Source organism: Apis mellifera, linkage group LG16 (genome assembly GCF_003254395.2).
Source record: "Apis mellifera strain DH4 linkage group LG16, Amel_HAv3.1, whole genome shotgun sequence".
Classification (NCBI taxonomy): Eukaryota; Metazoa; Arthropoda; class Insecta; order Hymenoptera; family Apidae; genus Apis; species Apis mellifera.
Genome location: NC_037653.1, coordinates 2885949 through 2908609, shown reverse-complemented (window position 1 = coordinate 2908609; position 22661 = coordinate 2885949). Strand labels below are relative to the sequence as shown.

Below are 22661 nucleotides of genomic sequence, written 5' to 3'. Positions count from 1 at the left end.
TGTAAAAAAAAAATTAATATATATATATTTATTTATTAATATAATATATTTTATTTATTAGTTTTCTAGTTGATATGATATATCAATTTAAAGTAAATTTAACCTTTAAGATCATATTATGATGAAAAAAAAAAAAAATAGAAAATGAAATGAAAAAAAATGAAAAAGTTTAAATTATTATAATATAATGTAAAATGTTATTATTATAATAAATATAAAATTGAATTCTTTGTTTAGAAAATATAGAAAAAGAAAAGAAGTCCATCCATCCTATATACCTATTGTGCAACTAATACATAATGTATAGATTGATAGTATGATGTTTAATTATGATTATAACTTTTTACATATTTATTTTTGAGAAAAATATTACAATATTTTATTATATATTATTGATATAATTTCACTCAATATATTATAACCAAAATCATTTAAATTTTCTTCATTAACATAATTTGATCTCAAAAAAGAAATGATTCATTCTCTTCCTTTTAAATTATCCTAACCTAATACTCACTTGATATAACTTCATTTTATGAACAATTTTATTTTTCGTTAGAGAAGATTTAACGACAGGTTTTTCAACAAAATGATGCGGAGAATGCTTATCCTGCAGTCACGTCGAAAAGTTGCACGATAATTCAGTAAAATTACGTCACATGCCAGTATCTTCCAAGAATTTATAACGGAACTCAGTTTCGTCATTCAGGATTCAGTGGTCGCCAACGTATATACGTGTATGCCGTATTTATTTTTAGAAACAGCTACAATCATCTCGAGTTTAAACATTGGCAAGGCACAGGTTCCTCTTCACGCTTCTCCGCTTGATCGAATAATTCCCTGTTTCGCGAAAAGAGTAGAGGCAATTAAACTTTCATGCGAGAAGCGTAAATTAAGTTGGCTCATGAAACGACGGGGTACGTAAGTGTTGGTACTTCTTTTTAGCGTTCGTAAAATCATTTTTGAAGAGATAATTGCCTACCAAAGTAAAAGAACGAATATTTTAAAAATTAACGAAAGATAATTGCGAATAAATATAAAAATGAGGAATTTATTATTAATAAAATATTGTAAAAGAAATGAGTCAAAGAAAATAAATTTTATTAATTTTTATATTAAGATTATTCATTTTCATTCTAAAAATGCAAATATTATTAGATACATTTTTAAATACTATTTAAATACTATTAATTTCCATTCATCAAAAATCATTTGAATAAAACCCAAACTTTAAATAATTCTTTTATAAAACAGTATAATGAAATCAAAGATTCATTCATTCTTACCAATTCGATATGCTTTTTCTTCAACCGTTCATAAAACATTTGTCGAATTTATGTAAATTTTATGGCGCCTATTCTAGCCGGATACGAGATCAATCGCGTTCACAATTTCCATGGTTTCAATCAGCATCAGGAAGCTTTCCCACAAGGTGTGCTCAGGTAGGATATGGAACAGAAATATCGAATATACGGTAAGGTGCTACTGAAGAACGCAGGATACACAAGGATAACTCGAACCACCTGTCCCTCTCTCCCACGCTTCTATAAAATCCTATGGACCCGATGGATGGATGGATGGATGGATGCTCTCTAATACGAGATCTCGAGCAGAGCGAAAAGAGATCTGGCCTGCTATCCCACCTGCGCTTTCTTTTCCATTACTTTAGGACAAAGGATGGAGGAAGGAAATCGTTTCTTCCTTGTCTCTTCCCCTCTTCAAATGGAATCGATTGAATTTCGATTGGAAAATTTTTTGTGAGAATTTTTCCTTGGTCTAAAAAAAAAAAAAAGTCTCTTTTCTTTCTAAAATTTAATTTCTGTCGATTATTTGATTTTTATTATTATTATTATTTTAGTTTATTAAATATATTATCATTTTTCAATATATATTTTCATGAAATATTTCAAATATTTGTTATAAAATAGATGATTAAGGACAAAGAAAATGCAAAAAAAAATTAAAAATATTAATTTTCTATAAATAATAAAAAATATATCAAAACGTTACAAAAATTTCATTATTTTATTAATTTCTTTATTTTATTGGAGAAGTGAAGAAGTATAAGATTTTTTAAATAGATAATAAATAGAAATAGATATTTCTATTTTTTTAAATAATATTAATTTAATATTAATTTAATACTAATTTAAATAATATTTTTTTAAATAACAATTGGATTTTGCACATAAACTTTCTTTGAAATAATAATTATATAAATAAAATATTTCAGATATATATATTAATATACAATTCACACAAACAATATTTTAAAATGAATATTACAAATAAAATATAAAAATTATCTTCACATAATCTTTATAAATCCATCTACAATTAATGTAATGTAATATAGCTCTTTAAAACTATTATTAAAACTTTATATTAAACTATAATTTTTTTATATCTTTTTATATTTAATATTTTTATAATTTATTTTTCAAAATTTATATTTTATTGTACTTAAAATTAGCATACCTGCATAAAATTCAGAGGATCAATAATTGTAAACAATATCTTAAAGGATAATAGAAAGAGTAGTAAATTATGGAATTAAATCTTCTCTCATTCCAATTTTCACACAGTTTTTTCAGGTATGCATACCTGTCTAGTTTCTTGGCATCGGTATTTCTACCCCCTAATATACACCAGAACCATAAACGAAAATTTTTTGGGGAAGCTCCACACGATGGACCATGGAGAAAACTGAAATTGAAAAAAGCGTGGTTTCGTCGATATTTTTAAGCCTTGCCTACTGTATGTAACGGAATCGGTGGTTTTTCTTTGACAATATTTTTTTCTATGACCGAAAAATTCTCGAATTGCCATATTCGAACCTTTTTTTATGACGGTCAACATTTTCTACTAGTTAAACCTGGTCGAAAGAAAATTGTCGTAATAGTGGGATTTTATTGTACTTACTGGACGTAAACCGAGTGAAAATGTATGGAATAATAGGCTTATGTTGAACATTGCTATAACGTTCGTTTTACTCTTTTCCAATTTTGTCAGATTTACGAAGAAAGATCTTTTATCTTTCTAGTTACGACAACTAGAAAAAAAACGATGTTCGTTTTGATTTGTGTTTTTTTCAATCTTTTATTCGCATCTGCTTGCAAAATTGAGAAATTGGAAAATCTAATCTAACTTCTTAGCTTTGCTATTATATTTGAGTTTATATTTGAATTTATTTGATCAAAATAAATTAATAATATTTAAATTAAAATTAAATATAATTTTTAAGTTTATATTTATTGTTGATTTTTATAGTTTTAAAAATTAAAATATATTATCAATATATATATATATAAAAATCATCTATTTTTATTATTATTAATTATAATTTACTATAAAAAAATTTAACGCTTTAATGATTTAATGAAAAACGAACATTAAAAAATTAAGGAAATAGAAAGTATCATTTAAAGTTCTTGATAAGTGTAAATTTCATTACCTTGACATTTACTTAGCCTTGTTTTATCTTCTTTTATTGAATTTATATACTGGTAAATAGTATAACATATTTTTCATGATAACATATTATTAAGATAAGTAATAAATATTAATAATGGCATCATTAAGAGTTCTTGAAAATCATCTCTAATGAATATTGTACTTAAATAGTTCAATTGATCTCAATATAAAGAGAATATGCCAGAATAGATTACACATAAATTATCATATTAATAATTAATAACCATGTTGATTGATTTTTTTAGAATGTTTTTAATGAGATAAACAATTAATCTTGATTTATTTTACAAATACTGATGTCTGTTCATTAATATGGCGCTGAAAAATAAATTTTCATTAAATTTTTTTGAGAAATTAAAATGTTGCAATTTTTGAAAATTAAATATACATAATATTACATATTTGAAGAATTAAAAAAAAAATTTATAGGAAATTAATGTAATATAAAATAAGTACAAAAAAATATTTCAAACAAATTAATAAAAAATTATAATTGGTAAAAAAATAAATAAAAAAAAATTTTAACTTTTGTTTAAATATTATGAAGAAGAATATAATGATTGTTGAAAAAAATATATAGCCGATATTTCTTGGAAAATTTATATTTATCGAATAAAAATTTATTTATTAAAAATTCTTTAATCTTTTTTGATGATCAAATTTTTTAGAGATTATGGAAAATATTTTTTTTATACTTAATTCAGATTTCTTGCAAAAAGTGTATCCTTTATAATAAGCTTTAATCTATACAGAAATCTAGTATAGAAAGAGTTAAATTTTTTTTAGGGAATCAGCAAGAATTTATAAAAAAAAGATTCCATATTTAACTTTTGGTTTTCCTAATACAAAAAAATTTAACCTTCATAACATGCTTTAATCTACGAAAAGGGTTAAATTTTTTTCAAGAAACCATCAGATATTTATAAAAATGACTTCGCTTATGACATATTTAATTTTTGGTTTCCTTAATGCAAAAAGCATAAGCTTTAATCCAAATGATGAAAAAAAAGATTTCGAAAAAATTTCGGCAATGGTGTCCATTTAAGAATATTTACTAACAGATGGGAAAAAATCTTAGAAAAAGTTGACTCCGTCTGTAACTCAAAGGATTAGCCTAAACCGGCAATTCATGGAGAATGGTTTACAACCATCCGTGTTTGAAGGGTTAAGTTTTAGAAACGATGGATTACCTTTTCAAATCTACAACCCTTTTCTTTCCTTTTTTTTTTTGTCCAGAATTAGAATAAAAGAGTTTTTTAAAAAATTTTTGACAATTGTGAAAACAACTTTTTCAAAAGATTTTTTATGTTTGTAATTATTAAATATATAATATATTATTTTATTTTAATCTTTTTTAAAATTAATAATTAATTTCTGAACAATTTTCTAACAGAGATTTGAATTTAAAATTTTCTAGATTTTAATGAATTTGCAAAAATCCATTAGCAGCAAAAATCCATAAGACAAATTGTTTTGAATATCCATAAAGAATGCATTGATCATTATATTCATCATGTCTAGTATTTGCATTTTTTGCTTATATTTTTAATATGGATTAAGAGTTTCCTGTTTTTTTAAATATTTTATAATGTTTTACCGTTTAAAGCTTGTATTTTCAATGCAACATTGACGGAGAGCATAGCGGTTTTAAATTGTCCTGGCTATTAACGGAATTTCTTCGCAATTGTAGGTACTATTCGTACTTAAGAAGCTTATAATTGGGTTTTCATAATAAAATATGGTCAATGCAATTCAACGTCTAAAACAAAAAAAAAAAATCATTGATTGCATATTATCTTTGGTATATTAACTAATAATTATAATTCCAAAGACACTGAGTCAATAAAAAATATTTGTATTTTTGTTTTTTGTTAAAAATTATTAATTAACATATCTATAAATATATATTATTTTTTAATATATTTTTTTATTTCTATTGTTTGAAAATGAAATATTACATTAAAGAAGATAATAAGATAATAACTATACAAGTATCATATCTATAGAATATTATTTCCAAACTTTTTTGATTTAGCAACAAAAAATAATTTCTATATTTAATAAAATTATATATATAATATATATATATAATTATATATTTAGTAAAATTGTACATCTAATACAATTTTTACAATATTATGTATCATGTTATATGCTAAATTATAGAATATGCTAATTATAGAATAGTAAATTTAAAAAAATAGATTTGAAAAAGATGTTATGAAGAGCATTATCTTACTAGACAGTACAAAATGTGTATATCCTTGATAGTTACCACTCGTTCGTTGTTCTATAGACCGGTTCACTGACATTGTACCGTCAAGGAGTCCAGCATTGTCAAGGTCCGCCGATTCTTCTCAATGGCGTCGATCTGTCATGCAATTACAATCGACATGGTTTACCGCGAAGGACACTTCTATTGTCTCTGCGCTTTTACAGTTCCTACATTATTTCCACAATTCTTCCTACAGAAATATATAAATTAAAACAAAAACAAAAGATTAAAATTGTACAATTATTTAAGATGAAATGAAATCAGCATGAAAAGTACTTACTCATTTTCAAAGAATGTATAAAAATATTTATATAAAATTAATTTTTGAAATATTATAAGGGCTGAAATTTAAATTTTTTATTTTATTCTATTTCAAATCAAGTCCAAATTTTTTTGTTCCAAATTATTTTTGCATAAAAAGAAACATTATTTATTGATAATAAAATTATATTATTATCATAAATTATTATATTATATTAATATATTATACAAAAATCTATAAAATTGATGAAAATTCTTAAAAGATTTGCAATATTTAATAAATTCAAATAAATATTACTATTTCACTATATTATTATTAGAAGCCAATTTTTTTTTGTTACAAAAAAAGAACTGAATACTAAAAAAGAATTTTATTTTCACATCTGTGAAAAAATTTCAATTCTTTACTTAAGATTACATCATTTAAGGTTACTTTTACTTATATTTGTTCATTTTAATTTATGTACAATAAATTAAAATGTTTTTATAAAATTTGGTTAAATTAATAAAAGCGTGTTGCTAAATTTATTCGACTCAAATGAAAGAACAGTAACTCTTATTTTATAGCGTAAGAAGGAGTGTTCTGAAAGGAGTTGATCGAGCATCTGCATCGAACATATGTTACTGTCATGTTTCCTGAACCTTCGAAGAATCGATTTATAACCCGGAAATCAAAGCTTACTAAGATTTTTTTCCTTCGTTAGGATTTATCTAGTATGCAGACTCATCTCGGTGGAACCTTTTTTTCAGCAATTGCCTTGATTAATTTCCCACTTAATTATCCTTCTTCAAAATGAAATGATCGAATAATTCTTGAAAATCGATTCTTAGTTTTTTACCCTCATCTTCCATATGGTGCAACTTTTTTTCAAATTAAAAAAGGCTATCGTGAACATTTAAAACAATATTTAAAATTTTCTAAAAAAAAATCCAAAATAATTAAAAAAGAATATTTTGTTTAATATATATAAAATTATCTATTCAATTATATTTTAAAAATATCTTATATAATATAATTATCTACGTATATAATATATATATAAAATAAATTCTAATTTAGGCAATAGTCCATAAAGTATATGGTTGAATTAAAACAAGGCTTCGTAATCATAAATTTGTCATAACGCCGTTGACTATTATCCAGAGATATGATACGGTGTAATAATTTATAATTTTATATCCGTATCAAATTAGAGAATACTTCCTAACGATACACAAAAAAAGATCTAAATTCCTAATAGAAATAACCGAAAGCAACGGTACAATACAACACTATCCAACCAAATGGCAAATTAATTTCATTTGATAACGTTTCATTGTCAATTCAAATCATTATAACCTAAATTATTCTCATATTATAAATTTCATAATAATTTTATGAAATATCAAAATAATCATATCAATATAACTTTTTTTATTAACAAAATATAAAAGGAATCTTTATTACGAATAAATATGAGACCAAGTTCTCATAAATTTGACGAGAAAGATAAACAATGACGAGAAAGAAATATGATGGAAAACGAGAGAAGAGAAAATGAAATTATAAATCTTTGTATCACTGGATAATACTTTATAATGACATTATAATGATGATACTAATAATAAACAAACCAACCTTTGTAATCTTTATAGGTAAAAGTCAAAGAAGAGAGGTTAGGGAGGTTAGGGAAAATCGTTCACTCGAACTTTCTTTGACAAATCTTTTTAGTATATATTCGATCGATGACAATAGCGAGCTTTAAATCGTCCCACACGTAACATACTGTACAATCAGTACCGCAAGTTCCAGAGACACGACTTACTTGGTTCACTTTTGCTGGTTAACGGTAAGTCCGTCAAGAGTCAGTGAGTCAACGAGTCAACGGGGGCGCACGCTGGTCCCCACGCACTCGCGCGATTGCTCGAGAATCGATCTTCCTACGTGCATGCGTGTTATTCGTAAGCATCCTTTCCTCCTCTTTCTTTATCATTCTTTCTTGTTTCGATCTAAACATCGATTATCGACTATTGTTTTTTCTTTGTTCTTTTATTGTTATTTATTGTTTTATCGAATGACATAATTCTTGTATGTCCATTTTTGAGATTATTCTTTATTATTATTACTATACATTATTATTCTAATTTTAAAGTTTTTATCTCTGAAACAAAATAATGTTTAATGTTATTTACAAGAATTTTATTCTATTTTATAAATATATCATAAAGTACAATTATATTTATTTATTTATATTTATAATTAAGATATTTAATAAACGATGGATATTTAATATAAATATTATCACATATATGTATAAATATATATTTTACATTTTATAAATATATTATAAAATATATGATTCAGTTTATATATATATATATATTTTTTTGGTATTTAATATTAAATTCTTAATTTTTTCCAACCTGTCATTTTTTTCTCTTGATATGTACACTTTTATTCAGAATATACATTTTTGAGGTTAACTCGTATATAAATCATCTTTAATTTTCATTATTTTTGAATTACAATGAAGGATGAGTTCTTTTTTTGTCTATCGGTGGATCGTAAAGAGTAGAACCAAATATCTTTTTTGTTTTTTTTACATATTCCGTTACTACTATACTTGTCGTGTATTTGTTCACATGAAAGACGATTTTTATGAGCGTGGATTCTCATTCGAAGTGAAGCTAATTAAAGTGCAAGCAAGGATGGAGATAATGACAGGAAAGATGAAAAGAAGAGCAAGCAACACGACTATAGCAAGAACTCACTGAGACCGAGATAACTGTATTTCTACCTCCATTATGTTTTGTCCTTTCTCCTTTACTCTGTATGTCCTTCGTATTATCTCATATCTCTTACATTCAGAAAAACCATTTTTAATATTCAACATTTTCACGCTTCTTTGATATTTATTATTTATTTATTTTAATAAAATAAAATTTTTTAAATAAATTTGAATATTGAATAATTGAAAATATGAATAAAATATGATAGAATAGAAAATTATTTATTATTTTTTTTCCTATTGTTTTTCTTATTTTAAAATATATAATATTTTCAAACTTTTTTTTATTTTATTTTCTATTTTTAATGATAAAATAAAATTTAAAAAAAAAAATTAAAATAATTTCAAAATTGTTTTTTTTTATTTCACTTCATATTTTCTTTCATTTTTTGTTATGAATAAAATGAAAACTTTTCAATTTCTTGAATTAAGAATTAACATTTAAAAGTAGGTAAAACGATCGATGAATAATCGATATAAATCAATTTCACTTCGATTACATAACCTCAAAGAAGTTATTTACAATAATCGAAATAATTTACATTTTCGTACAATAATAATTGAATAATTCGAAAAATTATTAAATTAAGAAGTATTATATTTGAATTTAAAAATTGAAATTTTAAAATATAGAAATAAAAATTCCTAAAAATTGAATTTGAGAGATCAATCAGGAATCATTCTCTGAAAAATACAAATATATAAATTGTTTCTTTGTATAAGAATGTGAAATGATTGTTGATTTTTATCTTTAACTTCAAAGTACAATTCATTATAAAAGAAATTTTTTATGTGAAATTAAATTCTAAATTAATACCATCCTTTTAAAAAATCCGTTTAAAAAATCCTGATATATTAAAAAATTAATTCCTTAAGAAAAGAAGAAAAAAAAAGGAAAATAAGACATAAATATATGTACAATTTCTATAAATTTTTTAATTATATGAAAAATTTGATATTCCCTTCGTAAAAATAAATGATTGCAGTATAAGAAAGATTTTTAACAAATTCCAATCGTTCTCGAAACAATAGAATATGCGCATTGCGATGTATCATCAAAAATACGAAAAATATACGAATTGTTGATTGTAGTATAACGAATCGAGATGAACATAATCAGAAACCATCTAGCTGATGTGAAATTAATGAATGACGTAAATACGATACGGCTCAAATGAGAGAGTCTGGCGTTTTCCATTTCACTGGTGTGCTTACAGAATTTTTCCTCCGGTTGTTCACTTTTCACCTCGGTCAACGAATGCATATGCCCCGCATTGATGCGATTGCGTCGGCTATCGGCATATACGACTTGCGTATGAGTGGTACTTACTTTCGATACCGTGTGCCGATTTCGTACTGATTTATACATCACAAATAATGTGATAAAATAAAATAGATATAATGAATTAATTTATTTTAAAAGTTTATTTTTCGTTTATTATAATGTTTGTTGATAGTAACTATACTATAGTACTATCAAATATAATGATTTACTTCATAAAATGGAATTTTAATAGGGAATAAAAAAACCATAGAAATATATCAATATATTATAAATTTGAATAAAAGTTATTAAAAAATATAATTCTAAACAAATTCTAATTCTAAAATCTTAATTATATTATTTCTTCAAAAATTAATCAAAGAATAAAAGATAAAAAGATTTTAAAAGATATAAAAAAATTAATTTGTTTGAAATTATTTGATAATAAAGAGAATAGAAAATGCTAATACAAATATCAATAAAAATGCTATAAATAATATATTGATTTAATATTTATGATTTCTCACTTTTAAATTTTATGAATTTGAAAATACTTTTCATATTATGTATATTTATAAGGAAATAGATATATGGTATTTATACATGGATAAAAAAATATAACTATTAATTGCAATGAAAAATTAATTATTACGTTATACATGTAATATTTTTATTACATTTTTTCATAATGTAATTAAATTACATTTATATTTGAAAAAATATTTACAGACTTTTTAAATACACAACTAATTCATATCATGAAATTTTATTAAAAATAGAATAAAATTGAATCAGAATGAATCTCAAATTTACCATACAAAAGTTAAAAATCGATTTGAATCTAATATGAGATCGAAAACAGAATTGCCTTTAAAAAGAAAATCTTCAAACAATAATACACATATGTCAATATACTTAACCTATTCCATTGCAAGTCAATAATAGAAAATCCTATTTAAATTCTCAAATCCTGGCTAACAAATCACATAATGGGTTCATTAAAATCCCATCAAACTTGAACGACCCAATTTCCGGATACTAACCCTTCTCCTTCTCGGTCGATGACGCAACCTGCTGTCCCAGGTTTCCTTGTCCCTGACGCAGGCCACTCAGTGGGGGCCTCGTAGGAAAAGCACAAAGCACAACCGACTGAAATGCTATTCACGTTGTATATACAACTTATACTATACATCATATATGTTCATTTATACAGATGTGTGTATGCATATACGTACCTATTCGCATAGTAATAATTCGATGACAGGTTTGGTGGCTTGGTCGTGGTCGCTTACATAGCACATGTATTCCGCAGTTCGTTTGCGCATCTGGCCTGCGCACCTACACGCGCATCTGGCTTGCGCACCTACACGCGCAACACTAAACACAGACGTAGGCAGGTAAAGAAACGCGTGTTCACTGGACTACACGAGTTGTGCGCGAGGCTGAGAGTGGGTTCATCGGACGCCAGCGGCCGCGGATTTACCGTTACGTCTTCTTGGCGAAACCCAGAGTCCGCACACAGCTAGCCAGGCTGCTTCTTTCTTCTTTCTTTTGCCACGTTCTTCGGTATTCTTCCTTCTAGTTGGGTTCCTTATGTTCCTTAGAATTCCAGCAGCCATCGGTCACCAATTCCTTCAAAGAAACCGGAAATACAAATGATTGTTCCTTTTTAAACGATCTGGATAAGAAATTGCAAGTATTGATTTTTTTCCGAGTTAATAGCATTAATTTATATTTAGTGATGAAGTTTTAAAATTGTCTCATATTTGAAATTTAATTAGAAATGAATTATGAATTGAATTGAATAGGAATGATAATTTCTACAATATTATTATATGGAACAATACATAATTTATTAGGACATATTTAATTAGGACAATATGTATACACATATAATTTTGAAATTTTAGTTTATATTTGAAAATGTAAAAGATAGAATTATTTATAAATATAATTGACAAAAAATAAGATAAGTTATGATAATAGATAGATGTTACCTCACTTATTTATATAAACTTAATATATAACCTTAAATTATTTGTTGTGACATAATAATTGATCCTTAATATCTCATTTGATTCAAAAGTTTCATGAATATATTAACATCTTGTTGATTATTATTATTGAATATCTATAAAATAAAAAATGTATAATATAGTATAAAAAAAACTGTATGCATTATACATGAATTTAAAGGAAATTGTACATGAATTTTAAAGAATCTTAATCTTCTCAGCAATCAATATCAAAAAGCTAAAACGAAAACTATTATATACTATATTACATTATACTATACAGACAACTATACTTTATAAATTACAAAAATAATATTTTATTCTTATTTGTACTCCTAATTTTTGCTAATTTTATTTAAGATTTTCTAATATTGTTGTAATATAATATAATTTTAAAATTAAAATTAAAATCAAAATCATGTTATCTATCTTTTTTAAACAAGATATATTCATAATTAATTTTAAAAAAAATTCAAAAATTTAAATATTGAAAAATTTTTAATACATATCAAGATTTTCTCTTCATATGACTTTTTTACTTCTATCAAATTGTTTCTTTCTTACTTTTTCTTTCTCTTTTCCTGCATTTATAAAATATACACTCTGATTATGGTACTAGAACAAAATGAAATGAATCAAAAGATGACATCAAGGAAAGTCCCAAGTTTATAAAATTCGGAGGTCGTTGTCCCCTCTATTCAAGGTTTTCTGAGTCACGTGTAAGATTCCGGCAATCTGACCTGAAATATGGCTTCAGTGAATCAATTCGCAACATTCTCCTATCACAGTGTTTCTCATATTTTTTTGAATCGTGACCTCCTTTTATAATAATCAAATCTGTAATATATTTTTTCACAAACATAACCTCTATATAAAATATAGCAGAATTGTAAAATTATAATTAAAATACAAAATACAATGAAATAAATATAGAATTTCTTACATTAATAATTATGATGAAATCATTCCAAAATCTCTTTTTGAGGAATTCAAAAATAATATATTTTTTTTTATTTTATTTCAAATAAATTCAATGAAATATTTTTCAATCTTCTATTTTTACTTTTTTATTTTAAATATTTTCAACTTAAGTACAACTCTTATTTACAACAATTTAATTATAAAAATCTGGAAAAAGACAAAAATTCTTGTCAATAATGATAAATAGTTGTTTTATCCATTTTCGAAGATATTTACTTCCTAGAATGCTGATATTGAATGATGATGGAAATCACGAAGCCGTGATGAACACATAGCCACCAGTTTATTTTACTTACATCCGAAATAACCGGATTTTATTAAAGGAAAGGAATTTTTTTTAAAACATAATAAATCACATTGATGATGAAAAATTTATTAGAAATAGCTTCTCCAATTTTTTTATGAAATTAATATAATATTGATATTTTCAATAAGTAAATAGAAAATTTGTTTAACGCAATTAAAATATTAAAATTTTCAAATAAATAATCATCACTTATAACATAATCATGATTTAATTTAATCTTCATGAGAGATAAAAAGATAATGTTAAATATTATGTTTCTGAAAATAAATCAAAGATATTATATCTTGTTTCTTTAAATGTAATATTTTTGTAGAAATTTAGCAAAAAAAAAAAATTTGAAATTATTTTCAAATTTATGCAAAATCTTTTTTTTTACAAAAATCAAAAAAAAAATCGCAAAAAAAAAAAAAATAATTCACTTCACATTTTCCAGAATTTTCTCCGTTTAAGGAATCGTTGCACAGGTTTCGCGGAATGGCATCGGTGAACGAGTTCCGTTGCACAACGATCGGGAGAAACAGACGAGTCCTCGAGACGTGTTTTTCTTCTGGCTAAGGCCACCTGTGCAGGGCCCCCAGCCTTCTACTTTACTTTCTTCACGGTTCCGTTAAATACCCGACACACCGATCGCAAATCCAGGTGCGGAGGTCAACTTGAGCCAGGTTAGGGTTTCGTACGTTTCTCCCCGCTATCCGTGCCTCTGTCACGCATGCATGCGTACTTGAACACAGGTGCTTTTAACATCGGGTCACTTTTTTCTCTGATAAGACGGGACAAATGTAAGTGCGTTCAGATATAATAATTTAACTGTCAATTATCAGAAAGAAAATTAATTTTTTTGATTTTAGATTATTTACGTGACAAGGCGTTGGTGTTGCAGCAAAACCAAAAATAATTCCATGTTTTATGTATGAAATTTTGAATATTTTATTATGAGATTATAATGCTTCATTATACATGAAGCAATTTTTTTTATTAATGAAATATCACTTTCAGCAAAATGAGAAATCAATAAAATCAATCTTCAATGTATTCTATTATTTTTTTAAAATAAAACTTGGAAATTATAAGAAATGAGGGAAAATTTTAAATTATAAAATATAAATGATTTTATGTTCTATTATCTTGTGAAAAAATAATATACATATAATCAGTTATGTTTTATTATTATTATTATACTTTGTATATTATTAAAATAAAATTTTTCAGAATACGTAAATTTCCTTATAAGATAACAAATGCAGTTTTACAACTGAGTATAATAGCTTGAAGAAGGTACTCGGATAATAAATTTGGAAGAAATAATGACCATTATTTACGATATGGAATACCTTGTCTTTTAATGTCTTTCGGGTGTTCAAGAATAATAACCCTAATAATTTAGGTAAAAATATTTAGATAAAAATATATTTAAATATAAAAATGTCAGTTGAGATTTATTTATTTATTAAAATGCAAATAAAATTTTTGAAATTTGATTGGAACTAACTAATTAACAAATGTATTAACAAATATTATAAATATTATAAAAAACAAGATTCCACTTTCCTATGCACATAACCTAACATAACTTAACCTATATGTATCTATAATTTTTAAATCTTGCATTTACATACAATGAAAAATTAAAACTAAAATAAAATCAATGAAATTAAAGATAAAAGTTTTGTTCTATCTTTTGATATGTTTCTAAATGACATTTGTATAGATACATGTAATAAATACGTTCTCTCATTCTTAAGCAATACAAGCAGATGAACACCTCGAAGAACCGTTTCTCGCACGCTTGATACCGCTCGTTCGAGAGTGAAACTAGTTGTTCCAATTTCGATTGAACTTTCCTAAAAGATGTCTTTTTCTTCTCTATAATCTTCCTTTTTTATATATTTCTCCTATTATTTCACGAAATTAGATAGAATTTAATTTTTAAAATAATTCTTTTCCATTTCTACGATGCAAACTATTCTATTTCTTATAGAAAAAATATAAATATTATAAAAAACAAGATTCCACTTTCCTATGCACATAACCTAACATAACTTAACCTATACGTATCTATAATTTTTAAATCTTATTTGATTCTTTCATTATATAATTTAAAATAATACTTTATTTTTATTTATATTTCGTCTAACACAAATTTCAATTGTTTATAATTTAATAAATGAGCCTCAATCTACATTTTTATATAAACAATATCTTATTCAAAGTTCTCACCACAATTCTGTAATAATTTTTGTAAAATGTTCATTTTATAAAAGTTAAATTTTTCCTAATCCAATAATATTGTGAAAAATCCATTGAGATCTTTCACTGAGAGAATTACATCGATCATATAATCTTTTGTTGTCAAAAGATTCAAGATTCGACAATAAAAGAAATCTTCACGAGGAATAAATCACAAGACAATTCCCATAAATCCGTAAACGAGGAAGAAATATCTCGAGGAGCGAGAGAAGGCGAAGGAAATAGAACTGTATTCTCAGGATCGAAAAGTACGCAACAAAGATATTTTTCGCAAAAAATCATGAGAATCTTCGTGGCAGCTTTACGATCGAATGAAACGGGAAAGCAAATCTGATGTCGTCATGCTGGTACCCGCTGACTTCCTAGATGGTGTCTCTCCACGTTTATGCTGGCATGATAAACGACGATCGATCGATGAAACGGTTTTCGCTATCGCTGTTTCCTTTTTTTTTTTTTTATCAAAAGTTCGATATTTCGGAGAAATTTCCTGAATCGAGCAATATGTTACATTTCATTAATAAAAACTATTTCATGTGATTCTTTAATTTTGGTGAATGCATTTGATACATTGGCCTGTGCAAATATCGTGGAATATTTGAAAGAATGATTCTGAAAAAGAAAAATATAATTATTGCAATATATATTATTATATCATAATTATATCATTGTCATAATTATAATTTAGAATAATTTTTGATAAAAAGTTTAAATTTTTTAAATAATTTTTAAGATTAAGAAATTACAATTGATTAAATAATTGAGGTTAGAATTGACAGAAGAATAGTAGTAAAATTTTCTCTTTTTATTTTTAATTAATAATTTTGTTATTACTCGAAATATAATTTTAAATAATAAAAAATAGATAAGGAAGAAAATAAATAAAAATAACTTTTCATCTCGGTCTATTCTATTTCTACTAAATGTGAGATAATTATTGTTGAATAAATTATTAATAGAAAAATAGATCATTTGAAAGATTACTTTAAAACTACTTAACGAACTTGTAATAATTCTTATCGGTCAATCAAATAAGCTACTAGTTGGTTTGCCAGTAGCATAACGAAAAATGATTTCTTTCTTGGATGTTATATATCATTTTTAAAAAATTTTTTTTCCACATTAATTGCTTTAATTGCAAGCAATTTTCAATTACTAATTATTTCGTTACCTAATGATAAAATTTCATGATAAACGCTGTTTTTTCTTCTAAATCAAATATTAATTTTATTCCAGTAAATATCCTTTTATTTTTAAAACATGAAACAATTTTCATAAATTATTTATCATAAATGCTTCTCTATATAATTTTGCAATTTTTATATGTTATAATTTTGATTTATCATTACAGAATTTAATTTATTCAAAGATAAATTGTTGCAATATAATATCGATTTTATTTATTATCGTAAAATATCGATAAAAAGATACATACATAAAAAGATCATATATTTTCTTTAATTGATTCTAAAATTGATTCGTTTCTATTAATAGGAAAAATTAATTCTCTCTATTGATATATATATTCAAAAAAAGAATTTTCTCAATAATAGAAACATCTATAATGCATTCTAACCTCAAAAAAGAAACAAGAATCTTATATTATTTTAAATCTCAATCTTTTCGAATTTTATCAAAATTTATGTTGTAATGCATTTACAAAGTGTGCACAATATTAGACTTACTTTTATCGATACGCCTGCTTGCCAATAGTAGATTTCCACGATGCACATATAAAGACAGATACGTGAGCAGCACGTATATAAGGTGTTCGATTCAAGTTAGTAGAAAATTGAAGAAATAATACTAAAAATTAAAAATAATTAAATATAAAAGATAATATACAAATGTCTTAAAAAATTAAGTATAAAAAAAATATAAAAATTGATATATAAACATGTCTTGAAACTTATTTTTCAAGTTATGAGCAATTTTATTTTGCATTAAACAAAATGAGACAATTATCTTTGTTTTGTTTCGCGTTTAATAGAGAAAAATTTCATACTTAAAATTCTAAATCTATAACTGTTTATTAATTTTTAAAATAAATTAAATAATGTAATTATGTTCATTAAAATATAACACTTTCTTAATAAATATGAAATAAAAAAGAATAAACAAGTTTCAAAAACAAATTTCTCTTATTCTAATTTTACCCTATAGCATAAGTAAAATCATACGAAATTAACAATAATGATATTAAAAATAATCGTATGTATCAATTTATTACAATTCATATTTTAAGCTATGTATAAAAAAATAATATTAGTTTACAAATAATTGTTTGAAATATAATTCTATATATATATCTAAATGTAATACTACATACCTCAAAATGTACGAACATAACCTATTGTTTATAAATAAATACGAATACGAAAATAATTGAATAATTTCTAAAATATGATATAAATAGTTACTGTAAATAAAGATAGATAATTTTATTATGATATGATTTTATGGTTTTATATAGTTTTGTAATTAAGTTGATTATACATGAAAATGAACTTCAACAGACATCTTTGTATACCACCATATTTGTTTAGTTTCTATATTATAATCATTCAATTTTCTATATCTAGTTTTCTACTTCGTTCGAACACCCAGTATACGCATGCGCATGTGCGCGCACAACCATGATGTGCCGCTTACATTAAATAAATTACAGTGGCCGCGGACCGGTAACACGGGAACGCTGTTACCTGGTCTCTCCTGGTCGCACATGCGAGCAGAATCGCGCGGCAAAGCGCAAAACACAGGCAAAGTTTCTTGCTACTACCAAGCCAGAGGAAGTTCCTCTAATGGTTTCTTCCCATGACCGTGCTCCACCTTCTCATCTATCTACGGAATGATTTTCCTGTCGCCGGAAAAATTATTACTCGAACGCGGTGCGAATTACCGTGCCTTTCGCATTGTTCAGGTTAGATCTCTCGTCTTGTTTCCGACTCGTCGCTCTTCCTTTCCTTTCATACCAAACTAGGGATACCGTATAGCATAGGTTACACAAACGCACGTTTACTCGCGTCACGTTTCGATGAGACTGATTTTCCGGAATTTTACAGATTTTTTGCACTAATCGTAAAACTGTCTAAATATAGATTTTAATTAGATCGTTCAGAATAAAATAATAAAATTCTTTATGAAACTCGATCGATAAAAAGATTGTGTCTATCGAAATTATAGGTTAAAATTAAAATATTTAATTGATAATTATTTTATATTTGTGAAAAAAAATACTCACTTTTGATAATGAGACATAATTCATCATGATAAAACGATTTAAAAGAAGTAAAAAAATTTCTTAAAATTATTTGTTTGTTTTTTAAAACAAAAAAGATCTTATATATTCTTACTTTTTCCTATATTATTTCACGTTAAAATGCATATTTTAGAAATCTCATAGAGGAATCTCATTATATGTTTCTATACGTATAAAACAAAATTATTATTCATTTACTTAATGCGACGCAAATAAAATGACATGTTTGGGTACGACTGAACTATCCAAGAAGTCGCAGAACAGAGATTCATTCGCAGATCTATGCGAATGATTTCTGCCTTCGAACGCGCCACGGAAAAGTATCAAGTTCCAGAAATTTACACGCGTATGCCTGCCGCGCGTATATACCTCCGTAAGAGAGAAAAAGAAGAGAACTTTGAAGAAACGAAGCGAGAATCGGCGAGTTCTCTCGATTCGTGCACATATGTATGCTGAATCCTGTGGCCCTTCATCTCCCGCTTCAGCTGGTTTTCCTCGATCTTTCTCTCGCCTTGATCTTTCTCTCCCTTCTCTTTCTCTTTCTCTTCGTTTTTTCTCTTTCTCGAGTTCTTGAGGTCAGAACCGTGATCACGCCTCACCTTCCTTCCCGTTCTTCGGCGTCGTGCATTCATTGGCCTCGCCTCCACACATCTTCTCGAGGTTACGGCGTTCCCCTGCGAAGTTCCACGATGGTTTCGACCTTCGATATAACGCTACACTTCTCACTGTGCCAACCATTGCCATTTCCAAGACGTAGCTCGATAATTTTCAGTATTCGTTAAAATTAATATTGATACTTTCGATAGATACAACTTTTTATGAAATATACTTATATAATATAGTATAGTAATTGTGATCAATTATATATAGTAATACATTATATATAGTATTACATATAATATAGTATAATTATATATAGTATACATTAATATTATTTATTTAATAGTCATCTAATGATTATATTTCTATTTATAGATATATGTATTAAAAAAATATGCATAAATAAATGTGAGAAAAATGATATGCTATATTTGCTGCTAAAATCTCAAAAAAGAAGCAAGGAGAAGAGCGCATTGAACGTCGAATAACCAGACGATCCGAAGTGGAACGGCTACGGAAAATTACATTGTTACGAGGGCTGGTTCTTAGTTGCGCGCACGCTCGAGTGAACGCAACACATCCACCATTAAGAGGTCTCGACGGAAGAGGCCCTTAATTGGTCAAGCTGGCACGCTACTGCGGGAAGTATACGGGATCTAAAGACGTGTCTTCGTGTGCTTCGTGTTACGAGGTGCACGCACGCGCTCTTCTGTCATAGTTACACCTGAAATACGCACGCGCAATTCGAACGTTTACCACGAAGAAAAGCTTTCTTCTATACCGATTTCTAGAAAAGGGATTTTCATCGTAATTTCGATCAAGTATTAATTTCCATTTTGACGATATTATTCATATTATTCATATTATTCACTTTGACATAGTGAAAGTTTAAAACAAATATATATAATCTTGTCATCTTAAACTTATTAACCTATTAATCATTTATTAACCTCTCAAAATAGTATATTTTTATTCAAAAGTATAACTTATGAAAGACACGTCTATTTTTATTGTTAATTATAATTTATTATAGAAAAAAAATTAACGTTTTAATGAAAATCTGAACAAAATTTGATTGTTAATTAATTTATTAAAATTATAGTTTTGTCTAATTTATCATCCATTCGTAAATTGATTGAACGTTAACGGTATAACAACTTGTGACGCAGGTATGAACCGACGTAATATTTCGACGACATTAGACCCAATCATGTGGATCCCGATGTTTTTGCAAGTTTAATAAACAATGCAAAGAAACAAAAGTTTTCATTCTTTATATTTATATTTATAAAGCACAAAATAGAGAGAAGAGAAATATGAAATATTATTTTGATTTTTTGATAGAAAGATTCAATAGATATAAAAATAGATTTGATAAAAACATCGAACGAATAAATTTAAAAAATTTCATACGAAAACGTGCTGTACAAGTATTGTAAAATTAAATAACTTGAAAATTTGTTACTATTTCTGTTGTTATTATTTCTAAAAATGAAACTTGAAATGAATATTTTTACAACAAAATCAGACAAATAGAAATTCGAGAGAAATTGGAAATATATTGACAGTAAATGTAATCATTATGTTTGTTATTTATTTCAACTAATAAAGAAATTGCAAGCGTATGCAATTATTTTCAACGAAATTATAATCAATGATAATTAATATTCAAACCATTGTGCATCTCGATAAATATATATTATTATTACAAATATATGTACATTCTTGACGCAAAAGGACATACACTCGTAATAAACTAATAATAATGAGAAATCGTTAAAAGTAATAAATAAGTAACATTATATATTTTAAATTTCACTATTGCCGGGGAGAATATGAAATTTTCTATAAATTAATAATTTTTGCAAAATAATTTCTATAATAAATATTATGCGTAAAAAAATATACGAGAGTAATGTTTAATTGTACAATGAAAGCAAGAAAACGATTTTCTGTACCTTGTATCCAGTCAATGCTATCCCTATACATCATGATCATTATCATCGACACGCTCATGTTCTACGTATCAGCGGCCCGCTGCTAAAATCCAATTCCAGTCATTAGTCACGGAAGGCAATTCATGACTATACGAGTTTTCACAGCGACACGTTTCGATGTCTGTTTCCTCTACTTGTTACGTTCTCTTCTTTCTCTCTCAAGTTCAGTGCCACTGTCCTCGAGAGAGTTCCGGTCGTTGCTCGTCACATGCGTCCCTTTCATTCTGACGAGCCGTCGCAAACATGTACCGTGATTCGTGTTACGTAATCATCGGAACGTGAATTTTTTTTCTCTATCTCTACTTGTCGCCCCCTTTCTCTAACCGCCTGAACTATAGTATCTCGATATTAGTCATATTTTGCTTTATAATAGTACACGCACACTCTTTTTAAAATTTTTTTAAATAGAATTTGTGGATTTTTTAGAATAACCGAACATATTCTTTTATTTCACACTTATTATTTCTCATTTTCGATAAGTGAATGCAATAATATTAGCTAATACGAGAATATCTTTCGTTATGCGACACTGTCTCGACTAGAAACGGTAACGATACATCGATATTTCGATAATTTCGATATATCGATAGAAAGTATCGAATAATGCTTTTCGCCATCAATATTTGGACGATCGATATATCGAAATTGATAATTTGGTAGAATATATACAACTTCAGGTTATTTTTCTTTCATTACAAAATATACAACTTATAATAATAATATAATAATATGATAATAATATAATAAAATAATAATAATATAATAATTGTCGCCGTGATTCGATCGAAGACCTCCGCCATTGTTTCTCACGCTTCTCCAAGGAATTCTCAGTGCATCGTCCAAAATGCCCTTTAACCTCTCACATGTGTATACTTTGCACGCAACTCCTCGATGAATTGCATTGCGTCGTGGTTGAGACTTTATCGTCGTTTTCGATACTCGCGTCGGATCACTTTAATTTTATACTACTGCCGAGTTGTGCGATATCGCGATATTACTGGGTTAAATAAAGATAACATCATAGTATATGATATTATGGTTAGGGGATACTTTTATCATGTTAAAACAATAACAATTATGTGGCAATTCACCATTTCCTGTTAATAATGAAGTGTAAAATTTCAAACGGTAGTGTTTACGTTAAAACGTGCACAATTCGAGACATATTTGCGAACATATTTATATTTCGATTGAACTTCGTTTTAATCACTATTTT

At 26.2% G+C, this 22661-nt stretch overlaps 3 long non-coding RNA genes across 9 annotated transcripts; 1 reads left to right on the top strand and 2 right to left on the bottom strand.

The window, feature by feature from the left end:
• Positions 1-408: 408 nt before the first annotated feature.
• On the bottom strand, positions 409-11596 carry LOC102655025. Of its 7 annotated transcripts, XR_003306319.1 has the most exons (11): positions 11526-11596; positions 11278-11419; positions 11086-11199; positions 5750-5939; positions 5072-5233; positions 3455-3792; positions 2923-3052; positions 2605-2706; positions 2479-2517; positions 1287-1776; positions 409-978 (listed from the first exon to the last, which is right to left on the bottom strand). It is a non-coding gene; the product is annotated as an uncharacterized LOC102655025 (long non-coding RNA). The 7 variants fall into 7 exon arrangements; XR_001705998.1 differs by having other exon boundaries at positions 2479-2706; XR_003306320.1 differs by lacking the exon at positions 2479-2517.
• A 37-nt stretch (positions 11597-11633) lies between these two features.
• LOC102654984 lies at positions 11634-14359 on the top strand. The gene is made up of 3 exons (XR_408351.3): positions 11634-11738; positions 13779-14124; positions 14194-14359. It is a non-coding gene; the product is annotated as an uncharacterized LOC102654984 (long non-coding RNA).
• Positions 14360-15591: 1232 nt separating this feature from the next.
• Positions 15592-18114, bottom strand: LOC102655376. The gene is made up of 3 exons (XR_408361.3): positions 17919-18114; positions 17275-17395; positions 15592-16201 (listed from the first exon to the last, which is right to left on the bottom strand). It is a non-coding gene; the product is annotated as an uncharacterized LOC102655376 (long non-coding RNA).
• Positions 18115-22661: the final 4547 nt, after the last annotated feature.